Here is a 6,092-nt window from a genome sequence, read left to right on the forward strand (position 1 = left end):
AGGGCTGACCTTATAGAGGTCTATAAAATTACAAGTGGCATGGATTGGATAAATAGACAAGGTCTTTTCCCCGGGGCAATGGAGTCCAAAACTAGATGGCGTAGGTTTAAGGTGAGAGGGGAAGATTTTTAAAAGGGACCTAAGGGGCAACCTTTTTTCATGCGTGTATGGAATGAACTGCCAAAGGAATAGGTGGAGGCTGGTACAATTATAACATTTAAAAGACATCTAGATAGTTATATAAAGAGGAAGAGTTTAGAAGGATATGGGCCAAATGCTGGCAAATAGGACGAGATTAATTTAGGATATCTGGTCGGCATGTTCGAGTTGGACCGAAAGGTCTGTTTCCATGCTGTACATCTCTATGATGCCATGACTCTACAGTAATTGTTGTAATATTGGAAATGCAACAGTCAATTTGTGCACAACAAAGAACCACATTCAATACCAGAACTTTGGTTTTCAGCATTGTGACTGAGAAATAAATATTGGTCAGGTCACTGAGCTGAACTCCCCTGATCCTCGTCACATCTGTGCTATTTACCATAGGGTGGTGGGGCCATAGGATGGGATGTCTGAAAGTGCAGTATTCCCTCCGTGCTGCACTAGACTGTTGGCAGAGATTTTGTGTTCGCACACCTAGAGAGGGTTTGCTTTCTCAACTATTTGATTGAAAGTTGAGAATGCTAACACTGAGACAAGGCTAACTGTTGCAGTTGTTTTAGCTAATTATTGATTTTTTACCCTGATGGTAATCCTGTATTATCATCAAATTAGCATTGTTTCCTATTTTGCAATTTCGATAATAACTAGTTCATAGCATTGCACAACTTCCATGACTATGTTCTGGTCCCTTGATACATATGATCTCTGAACAAGTGCATGTCAACTCCTTCTTTGGTGTACACACATATTGTGGTGTATCCATTCTCCAAGTCACACAGTTACCTCAGGAAAAGAAAGCATTCCTACCTCGAGTGCTGATTCCTCTCCAGAACATCATCGATGGTGCCATCACCCCAGATTATTTTTGTGTGACATTCCAACACCTCCTGACCCCACAAAATTAAGTTTACCATTTTTGGTCTTCTTCAGGAAGAGGTCCTGATCAGAGTAGGCACAATAAATATTTCCGCAGTACGGCCCTAAAAGGGAAATTTGAGTACTTTGCCATTAGGCCGCTGTTCACAAAATAAAGGAACCTACCACTCATTAACAGTTTTGTTTTGTTCCCATTTTGAGTTTATCACTGCCTCATTAACCTCATTTTGGCCAGGTAAGATCAGCCCCTTAGTGTTATTAGAAAGTAAAATGTTCAAAATGGATGCCTAAATTTCACAATTAATTCAACACGGAGAATTCAACTGCCTAGGTTCACGCACAAGCTTAAACCTTATAAAACATAAATGCAAAACATTGAGGCATTTGAAACATATACGATAGAATTTTCAACAGCTTAATATACATATCGAGACAGGCTTATGTATGTTAGCGATATTTATAAAAGAATTTTTGAGACTATTGATTACGGAAATGAATGACATAACCTTTAAGATAGCATATTCTATTGGCAGTATCAACCTGTACACTTTCCAGGTAAGGGCTGATAAACAAAACAAAGTCAAAAAGTGTGTCCCTCCCAACCTTGTCCAGCACAACCTGTTGAGTGTCCTTTCTGATATAATGTGCTCAACATGTGCTTCATTAGACAGTATTGGTCATTGAGAAGAAAAAAATAAAAACTAATTTTAAGAAACAAAAATAATATGGGAAGTTTCAGATTCCCATAAATGTGATATTCTGCTTTTGTTAAATACCACATTCAACATTCAACAGAAGCTAGAGAATTTTACATTCCTGATTTCAATACATTGCAAAGGTGCTTTCTTGTTTTCCTATTTTTGTTTAATAAAAATACAGCCTGAAAGTCTTGAATGCTTATTAGGTTTGGTTTATCAAGTTTTAAGATACAATTAATAGATTTACTAATTATACTTATTTAATGCTACATTGCTATAAGCTTTGAGAAGCAAGTGAGATCTCAGCAAACACATCCATTTCCCAATTTTACAATTTCATGTGCATATTCTAGAAGTATAAGAAACATCTTAGGGGCAATGATTCTCTCATTATCCACTTTCAGATGATCTAGCTAATTGTAAGTACAGGGCTTTCACAACCTCTCTTTTAATGACTCGAGGCAAAGTTTGACCTTGAGGAAGAGTCCCGGAAAAGAAGCATATTCTACCAGATATTGATTCTTTGCTTCAAACCAAAAAGCCAACATTGCAGATGAGAATTAAAAACTTGAAGGAGTGTGCATCTATGATAAAACGAGAACTACACATGTTGGAGCAATGTTCCCCACATCCATTGTGGGCAAGAACCTGATCATGAGGTACGAGGTGCTCTCAGTGTTGTTGACTGTGGTGCATATCATGGTCAGGCCCCACAATTGTGTCATGGCAGTCACCTGAGCCACATTTCATTTTATCTGGAGATTGAAAGTCCATAATTACCCAACTGACAAATTCTGAGACAAAGGGGGCAAGAGCAGACACAAACTGGCCTTCAACAACGGTCTATGGTGGTGAAGGGACATTGTTCATATCTTTTAAAAATTTACCTTTACAATGAAGGTCTGGAGAAAGCTGTGATAAACACAGAAATTGCTGGAAAAACTCGTCAGATCTGGCAGCATCGATGGAGAGAGAAACAGAGTTAGCACATTGAGTCAGATATGATTTTTCTTCACAATTATTTCTCTCCACAGATGCTGGCAGAACTGCTGAATTTATCCAACACTTTCTACTTTTATTTCAGATTTACAGCAGCAACAGTATTTTGTTTTTATTTATTGGTAAGAGCTGTTGAGATTCAGCCTGAGCAGATGTGTGATGCTGAACTCTGTGCTCTATGGGCTGTTCCGAGGGCTGCACACCTCAACAAACGTCAACTGTGGTTGGAGGGCCATAAACGTGGTGAAAGGTGCTTGCTGGTTTGTGAGGAGCCTATTAGAATTCCAGTGCGGAGTTTTCCATGAGTGAGTATTGCAGATTTCTTTCATGTTCACGTGTGGGATGTGGCCAGCACTTATTGCCCATCTGTAGTTGCCCCTTGTGGTGAGCGGCCTTTTTGAACTGCTGCCGTCCACATGCTCTAGGTTGACCCACAGTGCCATTAAGAACCCAGTGACAGTGAAAGAACAGTGATATATTTCCAAGTCACTTAGAAATGAGTCGCTTGGAGAGGGACTTGCAGGAGGTGGTGTTCCCAAGTATCTGCTGCCCATTGACACATTCTAATGTCTAGGACTGCGTACGGAGAATTGAATTAATTTGGACAGCCACCACAAAGGTACAATGGGGAAAAGCTATCATCTAAGGAGTTTCAACCATAGCACATGGAGGATCAGGGAACTGTGTAAAAAAAAACCCTTTGGGCTATATGTTTGACATGAAATCAAATTTGTAAGTATTAACTGTAATTGTAGATGTAATGAGTGACATGCAGTATTGGAAGAAACTCATTTGGTTTACATTATGAAATGTCAACTTTGAACATTTATGTCAAAGTGTACTTTTATACATTTTTTGAATATTAAGTTTCCTTTTGGGAAAGAAAAACTTGGGAATTGAAAACTTTCCTTTCTCTAATCTGCATAATCCATATTGGCCTACATATGTAAGTAGTCTTCAAAATACTAATGTATGTGTTATCTAACCGGAATCCTTTCAAATAAAGGTAAAAGTAGTTCTAGTGGCTTACACTTAGATTTGTAGACTAGACATGGCATCAATAAAATTACTTAAACTAAACCTAGCATATCCATTCTATTAACCTGTTCAAGGTGTGGCTCACTTTGACTGAATTCAGTTCAATCAATTCCACAGAAGCCTAATTACAAGTTGATCGATAATTTATAAACATATCAAATAACAGAGTAGAAAGATGCAGCATACACATTTATGTAAATCTTTAAAGGAGTAGGTATTTTTTCTAATAGCTTGAAGAAAAAAATCTGTTTATGCTGAATTTATTTCAAACTAGGATTATGTACAGAGTAAAACAATTATTGCCGATTTGTTATTGTTTCTTAAGTTTTTGCAGATGGATTTTTAACTGCGCAATATTTTACAAGCCCAGGCTTTTGCTGCCCATCTCATTTTTGTTAATGATCTGCATTTAAAAAATGATGGGATTTAACACATCATTAAAGGAATCATGGTTTATTTTCCATAAGAATCTGTCATGAAAGACTATTTTGTCTTTTAGTAAGGAAGTATTCTATTAAGAAGAACTAATTAAAGAAAAATTGTGCATTGAAATTTGTTGTAAAGGTGATTTATCAACAGAAGTCCAAGGATTAGAAATGGATAGCATATTTAAATATATTTTATATTGCTGGAATAACTCACTTAAAACTGCAGCATATTGCAAGGGCTCATTTTTATTCAGTACATAACATTCTTAATTCTTCATATAAGCGCTTTACACAAATCCAAAGGTACAATTCAGATTTAGTGTCCAAAATTACAATGGACACATAGGACTCAATCTCATGCATTGAGTTTTTTGGAGTGATTCTTGCTGCAAGGTCAAGTGAGTTTTTGCCCCAAATCCTAACAAACTCACTGCATCATTGTATTCCCATCTCTATTTAATGTCTAATTTCTGCTCCATCTTACTATGCACCATTCCTGGAAAGATTCACCACTTGCTGTGTATCCATCTGAAGACCAGCATCGCTTGCATCATGCCAACTTTGAACCCTTGCCTCTCACTTGGGGGAGACTGGCATTTGGCAGCTGTCCTGCTCGGTGATGCCAGCAGTGAGGAGAAATGGCAGAGGAGGTGAGGCTTGCACCATGTTTCTCAGTGAGGGACATGGAGGTCCTGTTGGACAGGGTGGTGCAGTGAAGAGATATTCTTTTCTGGAGGACCATTAGAGGAGACTGTGCCACCAGACTATGCTATCCTGGTCGGAGATCATCACTTGTCTCAATGTTGCCTCCATGGTGTGGTGGACCAACTACAGTGCCAAAAGAAGGTCAATGACCTTCTCTGTTCTGGTAAGATAAATGCCATTCTCTGCTGTTGTCATCTCACTCTCACTCTCACTCCATCTCTGCCACATTATCCAACTCCCATCAAGGTTTATGTCCTGACACACCCTCTGTTGCATGCAACACCTACCCTGACATGTCTACTTGACACCCAATCTCACACCAATAACGCTATATGCCATGTAACACTGCCTCCTCACTCCCCCGGAACACCGCACCACATTTCCCACATCTGCACCAGCACTAACAGCCATGTCATTCATTGGTTTCTTACTCATTTGTCTCCTTTACATCATTTCAGGAGAAGACAACCCATACAGCTGATTGTCTACATCAACACCATATACCTACATTATTCCTGTATCCCTAATGTTAACAGTAATCAGAAATCTATCAATTTCTATCTTGAACCTACTTAATGACTGACTTTCTACAGTCTTCTGATGTACAGAATTCCAAAGATTTTGCATTCTCTGAGTGAGCCATTTCAGAATTAATTGCATTTTGAAAGATAAACACCAATACATCCACTATCTCTGTAGATCACTTTCAACACTCTGGACAGAAGGTCATGAGTTTCTAGGAATTTAACTTACAGTCAAACTAATTTTTCCAACACTATGTTTCTTTTAACTAAACCCAATTCCTTTCAGTTCCACAGCTCCACATACTCACTGAGCCATTTGGGTCTTAATTATTTCCAGTAGACATCTTGCATCTTCCTCTGTGAAGACAGACATAAAGTAATTATTTATCTTCTCTGTCTTTTCTCTATTTCCTGTTATAAATTCTCCTGTATCAGCCTGAATGGACCTACATTTGTCTTTGCCAATCTTTTCCTTCTTAATCAGCTATAGAAACTTTTACAATCCACTGTTATTTTTCTTGTTATTTTGTATTCATTCATTTCACTTGGTGTTTTTTTGCTCACCAGAGTCTGTGAAGGCTAGTGCTAGATAATGCCATGTGTGTATAACACCATCTGCGACATCCTGGTCAGCTGATGACTAATGTAGAGCAAACTTT

The sequence above is a fragment of the Rhincodon typus genome, chromosome 8 (assembly GCF_021869965.1).
Source record: "Rhincodon typus isolate 14 chromosome 8, sRhiTyp1.1, whole genome shotgun sequence".
Lineage (NCBI taxonomy): Eukaryota > Metazoa > Chordata > Chondrichthyes > Orectolobiformes > Rhincodontidae > Rhincodon > Rhincodon typus.